The sequence below is a fragment of the Mus pahari genome, chromosome 17, assembly GCF_900095145.1.
Source record: "Mus pahari chromosome 17, PAHARI_EIJ_v1.1, whole genome shotgun sequence".
Classification (NCBI taxonomy): domain Eukaryota; kingdom Metazoa; phylum Chordata; class Mammalia; order Rodentia; family Muridae; genus Mus; species Mus pahari.
Window position 1 is genome coordinate 62,187,025 of NC_034606.1, and position 9,327 is coordinate 62,196,351.

Sequence of the window (9,327 nt, forward strand, 5' to 3'; positions counted from 1 at the left end):
GCTATGTACCAGCACACCCAACTAAATAAGGTTGTAATTTCCTTAGTAAGTTACCGTTCACTCAGCTGAATAGTGTTGCCTATGACAGGAAATGTAAGTCCTCACAGCAAATATTATTGCATCTTACCAAGAAGCCACTACTAACCCAGGCCAAGGTATCTATGGAGTGGACATTTATAGTTATTGGAGGACAGGCTTGCTTTTTTAAAAAGTTATTTATTTAAAAAGCAAAAGACGGATATGATAAATCATACCTGTAATCCCAGCAGTTGAAAGGACAATGGAGGCAGGAGGACCTGGAGGCAGGAGGACCTGGAGTTCAAGGCTATCATCCACTACTAGAGTGGACAGCCTAAGCTACATGAATCCCTATTTCAAGAAACAACGTCTATTTGTTATGCAGAAATATGGAGATGTATACAGTAGATATGAAAATAGGAAATACGTTTATTTTATATATTAGTCTTATATCCAGTCACCTTCTTATAATATCTATTTTTATTAAAAGAGCTACATTTAAATGTTGAGAATAAAAGATAAAAACATAAAAAATAAAAGTGACACTCAATAGAAATAGTTAAATGTGCAGAGGCATGCAAAAACAGAATACCATGGCTTCCTTAATGGCATTCCTGATTGGAAGAGGACATAATCTGGGAGTAACTTAAAGAAGAAAGTGGGGTTTGGGCTTGTACTGGCTGGTTTTGTGTCAACTTGACACAGCTGGAGTTATCACAGAGAAAGGAGCTTCAGTTGAGGAAATGACTCCATGAGATCCAGCTGTAAGGCATTTTCTCAATTAGTGATCAAGGGGGAAAGGCCCCTTGTGGGTGGGACCATCTCTGGGCTGGTAGTCTTGGTTCTATAAGAGAGCAGGCTGAGTAAGCCAGTGGAAGCAAGCCAGTAAGGAACATCCTTCCATGGCCTCTGCATCAGCTCCTGCTTCCTGCCCTGCTTGAGTTCCAATCCTGACATCCTTTGGTGATGAACAGCAATGTGGAAGTGTAAGCTGAATAAACCCTTTCCTCCCCAACCTGCTTCTTGGTCATGATGTTTGTGCAGGAATAGAAACCCTGACTAAGACAGGGCTTATGTGTCTTGAACAGTGTCCATCATTGAGGGAAGTCAGGGCAGGGACTCCAGCAGGGCAGGAACTTGAAGAAACTGTGACGAGTGCTACTTCCTGCCTTGCTTCCAGGCTCATGTCCAGCCATTTTTTCTTACTGTAGCCCTGACTCACCTGCCTAAGGATGGTACCACCCACAGTGGGCTGTGTCGTCCTATATCAATTAGTGATCATGAAAATGCCCCCAAAGACATGCCCACAGGGCAATCTGATGAACTCAGTTCTCCAGTTGAGATTTTTCTCTTCCCATATGTTGTAAGCTAACTGGTATACTGCCTCCTGGTTTATGTGCCTGCCTCTCTTCTTCCTGCCCAATAATCTATATACAGAGTGAAGGAGTGACCTGAGCTGACTCATTTTGAAAGGTATATATATATATATATATATATATATATATATATATATATATATATATATATATATATATATATATTTATATATCTCCAGCAGACAGAATGGCTCCCATTGGAATTCTCAGTGGCAAGTTCATCTGTTCTGTTGTGAGGAATTCTTTCACTAGTATTAGAACTTTGGGATTCTAACATGGACTGAAGACCAGCAGCTTTCTAGGGTTCTTACAGGTCTCCATTACCAGATTTGTGTGGCTGAAACATCCAGTTTCATAGAGTTAATGATCATCAGTGTCTTGCTCTTTCTGTCAGTAGACAGTCATTATTGGACTACACAGGCTGCAGCCTGTAAGCCACTCTAATAATTCTTCTTTTGATATGCATGTGTTCAATCTATTCATTCTATTGCTTCTGTCCCTTTAGAGAACCCTGACTAATACAGACATGGAGTATTGCTGTGACAGATCTGACCATGTGGTCTTGGGGGATTATGGAAAATAATCTTTGGGTTGGAGACACCATTGAGTACACAGAGCTCAGTGGATTGTTTTGTGGGCACATAAAAGACCAGCATGTTGAGCTCAAGGCAGCGATGCAGACAATGAAGGCCCAGCTTGTCAAGTTTCAGAGGGATGTCTGAGAGTTCCTTAGAGACTCTATCAAGGCCATTAAATGTTTTGAATTAAGAATATGTAGTTCTGATCCACTGGGACTGAAGAATTAGCTGTGATTAACAAGAGATCAAATCCACTAAGTGAAATCTTTGCTTTGCTGGGACAATTGATACTGGCCAGCTGGGGCCGAAGAATCAGCTATGATTTAAAAAACAAAAACAAAAAACAAAAAAACAGAAAAACAAAACAAAACCCCGACATTATTGAGACAAAGTCTCCGGGGAAGTGCTTCCTGAGAGTCAGCACACACAGCGGTATTACAGAGCCACCCAAGGTTGTGCCTCATGCTGGCACCAAACTCGGTAATGTTTCAGAGTCTCCCGAGTGGTGCTGGTTTTGAAGGTATGAAGGACTTATGAAGTGCAGCTGAGGTTTGACACAGTGAGAGGCCTAGAGAGGCCTTTGGTAAAGGGAAAAAGGTACAGTCTCAGTTGTAGTAAACACCGGGGAACCGAAGATGTCAGAGAGCAGCTTGGTACCATGTGGCAGGGTCAGAATCCCTGACGAGAGCTCTGGAGAGAAGAAAAGTGAAGATGCAACCCAGTTGCAGCAGGAGAGCCAGTGTTTCTGCACACAGAAGAGAGGAGTGTGTCTCTGTGTGCACACTCTCGGGTGGCAAGAGACTCTCCACCACATTATGATAAGGAGGGAAAGGGCCTCATCATGAGGAGGCATTTCTAATTGTATAAATTACCTGGCCTCATGCACTCTCTTGTAGCAATATAAAACAAAGCGAGACACTCAGTTATTAGTTATTATTAAAGTACTAGGATGATGTCTTAGGAGTTTCTTTACACAACTTCATGTCACCTGCAAACAGAATGCCTTATTTCTTCCTCTCACATATGAATTGACTATCTTCAAGACTCTGTCTTGCTCATGACATCCCAGGAAGAGCTCCTGGTCTATCACCATTCAAGGTGCGAATCACTGTGGTTTTCCATAGATGCTATCTTAGTTAGGGTTTTACCGCTATGACTGGACACCATGACCAAGGCAACTCTTAGAAGGACAACATTTAATTGGAGCTGGCTTACGGTTCAGAGGGTCAGTCCATTATCATCAAGGTGGGAACATGGTAGCATCCAGGCAGGCATGGTGCAGGAGGAACTGAGAGTTCTACATCTTCATCTGAAGGCTGCTAGCAGAATATTGGCTTCCAGGCAGCTAGGAGGAGGGTCTTAAAGCCCTCACACACACAGTGACACACCACTCCAACAAGACCACACCTACTCCCACAGGCCACACCTTCTAATAGTGCAACTCCTGGGCATATACAGACCATCACAGATGTCCTCTATCTTCTCACGTGGTCTGTTATCTGCAAGGTTTCTAGACTATGAATCTTTACTGGGAGACCTAGAAGAAGTGATGCAGGAAAGTGAGAACAGAAGACACTGCCCTCTTCAGGCGTGCTTAGAAATCACTCTTTGTTCTTCCACATCCTATTGGCCAAAGCCAACTGCTCTATACACCCCAGATGCACCGGTATGGTAATAGGTTCCACATCCTTATGGGAGGAGCCCCATCAAAGTGGGGCCAATGAATGATCCATTATTTCTCCCATCTTCCTCTCTGCTCTCCTTGCATTTCCAACAGCAGTGTATTCTTAGATAGGAAGACATAAAGATCATTTTTCTCTGCAGTTTGTGTCTTTTTCCTCAAGGGGGGGGGAAGAATTAAATAAGTTTTGCTCTTAGCAAAGTCAGCAGAGAGATGTGGGAATAGGACATGATAAGTGATGATGTACTGTTTGGAACCAGTTCCCATAAACTCAACACACAAACAAAGTCAGGAAAATAGTAAATAGAATTCTGTTCCTTCTGTTTTCTGTTTGGAGAATGGTATTTCTCCCAACTAATCACATTTACATGATTCCTTCATTAATTGTTTTGAAGCAGCTGTCCCATAACAAAAGGGAAACAATGATAGTAATTTGCATATTCTTAAATTATAATTAAAGTTCCAGAGACAAATTTGAGCCCTCACAGCATGGAACAGTTATGTAAGACTCTGTGTTCAGGAACATGCTCATGGGAGTGAAGAATGCTGATGTGCTAGGCTTTTCCAGTAGTGGTGAATGTGAGTGTGAACAGGTAAGTTCTTAGGAAGCCCAGACATTAGAACAGCAAGATGAAACATCTATTGATAAGTAGTGCACATTCGGCTTCCTACACCCAGTTAAAGAGAAACCCTTGGGCCTGTTATATTCTTTGGAAGAAATTTAGATGCACAATTTTCAACAATATCAGGACCAATGAAACATGTTTGAAGATTTCAGCATCCGAGTAGAAGTTATAGACAAGGGCTTCCACAATCCAGGAACCAGAGAAATCTGTTGACTGTCATGACTTCAAGAATCTAATACTGCACTCACTGGCTTTTAATCTCAGGGCTGGGGAGGCAGAGGCAGAGGCAGAGGCAGAGGCAGAGGCAGAGGCAGAGGCAGAGGCAGAGGCAGAGGCAGAGGCAGAGGCAGAGGCAGAGGCAGANCAGAGGCAGAGGCAGAGGCAGAGGCAGAGGCAGAGGCAGAGGCAGAGGCAGAGGCAGAGGCAGAGAGGCAGGTGAATCTCTGTAAGGTTGAGGGTGGTATGGTCCACAGAGCAAGTTCCAGAACAGCCAGGGCTGTTATACAGAAAAACCCTGTCTTGAAAAAATAAAAAAATTAAAAATAAATAAATAAATAAATAAAAGGAGGAGGAGGAGGAGAGAGGAGGAAGAAGAGGAGGAGGAGGATCAGAATCAAAAGCTAATAACACAAGTGAGTTCAGAATGTGTGCTCCTTTAAAACAGAGCCTACTTGATTTCTATAACTAATAAGGCTGCCATGTAACAAGCTTATCATGTTCTCTAGCCTGTTATGTGTACTCCATTATTCGATCCTCGAGGTGCCTCTGTAGGTGGTCTGTATTAAGTAGCACACTAGATGGCTTGAGCCGCAGTTTGCGTCCTCATAGCACTGGAGACTGCAGCATCCAGAGCCGTGAGGGCCGTGAGGAAAGAGCTGTTCAGACATCTCTCCTAGCTCGTAGGTGGCTGTCTATCCCCGTGTCTTCACACTCTCTTCCCACCATATGTGTCTGTGTTCAGATTCTTCTTCTCATAAAGCCATATTGGCATACCCTCATGACTTCATTCAACTTACTCTCCGCCTTCAGAAGATCCCTTCTCCAAGTGGCTGCAGAGATGGCTCACAGGGTAAGAGCATTCAGAAGTCTGGGGTTCGGCTCTTAGCACCCACCCCGTGGCTCAGCACTGTCTGTAACTCTGGTTCTGAGACATTCAACATCCTTGTCTGACTTCTGAGAGTGCCAGATAGTACATACACATGCTTGTGTATATACAAGTAACCAAATACTTGCACACATTTTTAAAATCCCATCTCTAAGTGTATTTACATTCTAGCTCACCACCAGGCTGTGGCGTTGTGTCTTAGGCTTCAAAGTATGAACTCGAGTGGCGTGGGCACCATTCGGTCTACATATTATTATATAATCCCATTTTACAACTGAGGAAATAGGCCTAGAAGAATTGTTGGGTAGCTCTTTAAGACTACCAGAAAAGGGGGGGAGGGGATAAGAGATGGCAATTAGGAGTCAATATGAGCAAAACATCATAATGAAACCCATTATTTTGAATGCTAACTATAAAAATAGTAAGACATGCTTCTAAGTCAGGTGGGCTCAGGAGTCCTTCAAAGCACTGTATGTTCACGTAAGACCGGTTCCCTAATCCCATCCCCCACCCCCAGACTCTTGCATCTGGAAGCATCACATGACCTTTTAGCAAGTCTCAACTCTCCAGTTGTATTTGCCTGTGTATCTAGTGCACCACCAGACTGTGGTGTTCAACCCAGAGCTTAGTTCTTCGGTAAGTACTTCATGAATATTGAAATAAATCTTGTACCTCAAAAAAACCATGACCTCGCCCAGCCAAATGGTATACAAAATTGTAATATTCAATGTCCTAGTACAACATTTTCTTGTTTAAGAATCCATGCCTGCCTATGGGGAGGGAGATGGCTCAAAAGTCCCCCACTGTGTCAACATTAGGGCCTAAATTCATATCCCCACCACATGTGGTGTCTTGCCCTTGTAATCCGTGTACTGGGAGTGGGACTGGAGCTCACTGGGTAGCCAATTAGTTAACTCTGGTTCAGTGAGAGAGACTGTCTCAAAAACCAAGGTGAAGAGTAATTGAGAAAGACATCCTGATTAGAGCTCCAGCCATGTGTGTGCACATGCACACGTACCAGCATGCACACATTTACACTCCCACGGGAACACAAATGTGCTCGCACCTCACACATATGTATACGCATATATAAGAAAAAAAATACTGTTTGAGATACGTGTCTTATTAACGGAAGCTTTGCCTGGGGGAGGGAGGTATTTCTGTTGTCCGGGTCTCAGTGTAAGAGATTTCCTTTGGGGTGGGGTGGAAAATTAGGAGCGATGATCCTCTAACCTGAGCTGAGGACGAGGAGGATTGGGAAGGATAGATACATCAAAAGACCAGAGAATCCTTTCCTCTTCAACAGATTTTCTGAAGAGCAGTGCGGGTTGCCATAGCAACGGCAGCACTTTGTAGTCCCGCCCCTCCACGCTTCCTACCTGCTGGTGAGGAAGGGCTGGAAGCGCCAGCCTCCCGCCGCAGTAGGGCGTCCTCCTCCAGGCTCTTGAGAGCCAGAGGTTGGGGAAGACTAACGAGAGGCCACGGGGGAGAGACAGCGGGGGGTTGAACCAGCCAGGGGGTGAAGGAAAGAAGCTTAGGGGATGGGGAGGGAAGTCCCCTGCCAGGAGGTGAAGGCTAAAGCGTGGGCAGGAGTGACAGAGGCATAAAGGAGGAAGCTGCCACCGTTGGCAAATAATCACAGCTGGGCCAGCAGTTCTCAGAGCTGATTATCCTGTGATCCCCCGGCTTAATTGATTTTACACAACCTCTTGACTGCGCAATTGGGAGCCTCCAACAGGAAAGGCAGTTTTCAAAGGACAGCTGCTTGCTCGAGTGGACACCCCACACAGAATTGTTTACTGGAGCTTCTAATGACTTATTCTTCTCAACCGAGCCAGAAAATATCTTCCTAAAGACGAAGCGGGAAGTATGCCAGGGCTGTGGGTATTGCTATAGTGCGTACTGATTGGTCTTCCCAATCAAATCAGTGACTTTACTGCGAGAGTCCCCGTTGCTGCCCTAACAATATGACATGGGATTGCTAAACTAGCAGCCATTAATGTTTTCTAGAATCTTCTCTCCATTTATTCTAAGTCGGACATAATTCTACTTGGTGGTAATTTTTGCAAGATTCAAAGAGAGTAGAGGATTAGGAGTGATCATAAATTATATCGATACCATTGATGAAGACGTTAGGAAATCATGGAATCAGAAAAAAAGCACTCAGGCGTATCGGGGTTTTCTTTTAGGGAAAAATGACCAATTCTATCAAAATCACAGGGAAAATTTATCCAAACAATACCCAGAGTCAATCGCGGTCCATTGAAAAACAAACGGGAGAAATGTACAATTCTGCAGCCACTCCCAGCAAGTGCAGCCCCCTCATTAATAGCAACAAGACAGTTAATTTACTTAGCAACCCGACGCTGGCTTTCAGCCTTTGTCTTCCTCACATCTGCTGCATGATGCATTTAATAAATATGTTTATAAGCCAGCCATTTATTTCTGGCACCGTTTTTACCCTTTTCCACACCGAACTTCATTCATGGGGAGGAGACATGTTAATTGTCCCATCAGTACGTGACCTTTCTTACTATGCTGCTGGGGGATCCTACAAAGCCTAAGGATGAGCGTAGTGTTAGCTGCCACAACATCTGTATCTCCAGTTCTAAGGGATCCTACATCCTATCCTGACTTCTGCAGGTACCAGACAGGTGTGTGGTCCACGTAGGTCATGTAGGCAATGCACTCATATAAACAATAATCTTGACAATAATCTGCCATTGTTGACTGTGCTAGAAGTCCAAATGTCCCAGAGGTTACTTTTTTAAAGACAAGGGGTCAGCTCTCCAGAGGGACACAAGATGGGCCAGTAGGATGGGCCAGTAGAAAAACCCCTTAACCAGGAATAAATAATAGCCTCCTATTCTTCAGGCCTACCACTAACAGTCATGCAACCTATGTTTCTGTATCAGTTAGCTATTGCCATGTAACAAAACAACTCAAAGCTGAAGGGATTAAAGTAACAGCCGCCTACTTATTTTTCTGTGAGTGGGTGTTTCTGCTAATCTGGGCTCAGCTGATCTCAGCTTGGTTTACTTATCCATCTGTGGTCACGTGATGGGTCACTCGTTACAGAACTTAGTGTAGCCTCAGCTAGGACAACTCAACTCTGCTTTACACAGTTTATCTCATTTTCCAGTAAACTACTGAAAGATTGATTTCGTGGTAGTCGAGAGGGAATGGAAAACAGGTGACATGGAAGGGTGGATCAGGGGGGGTTTCAGGGAGGGAAGAGGATGAGAATGGAAGGGAAAGAAGAAGAAAGGAAAGGGAGAGAACAGGGAGGAAGAGGAGGGAGGGGGGAAGGAAAGAGAGGAGGAGGGAGGGACAGACAACAAAGAGAAAATAGTGTGTGATCTTTTGAGACCTAAACTCAACTTGGCTCTTTAAGCCTGCCTTTTCTCTGACTGGTCGTGCTTCCTAGCTGGTTGCTGTGCAACAGCTGACAAATCCTGAAGTGTCTTTAGCAGATTCGACATAATAAGACAAAACTTGTAATCACATTTGGGTCACAGAATGTTGTGAGACTGTTTATTCATGCCCTTTGCCACATTTGAGGGAGGGAATGTCCTGAGAGATATTTTATTTATGAATATCATTTGCCTTGTCCCAGAAGGCTTACAGGCAGCCTGCTACATGAATGTGTGCACAAATATCTCAGCAGACTGAGGAAGCACAGAATTGAGACAAGTCAAAATAGCTGTTAGTGGGAAATCAAGCCAGGCTCAGAGTGGTAAGAGACACTAGCACAAATATACAAATATTGCTATAAGGATATACTGTGCGTCTCTTAAGTCTTATATTGGCTCTGCATTTTCTAGAAACAACAAAAAGTAAAAAGTTGGAGAGATGGCTCAGTGGTTAAGAGCACTGACTGCTCTTCCAGAGGTCCTGAGTTCAATTCCCAGCAACCACATGGTGGCTCACAACCATCTGTAAT

At 44.0% G+C, this 9,327-nt stretch overlaps 1 pseudogene; it reads right to left on the bottom strand.

Annotated features, from left to right (window-relative positions):
* The window catches only part of LOC110334553, a 55,771-nt pseudogene that overhangs the window by 37,572 nt on the left and 8,872 nt on the right, over positions 1-9,327 (bottom strand).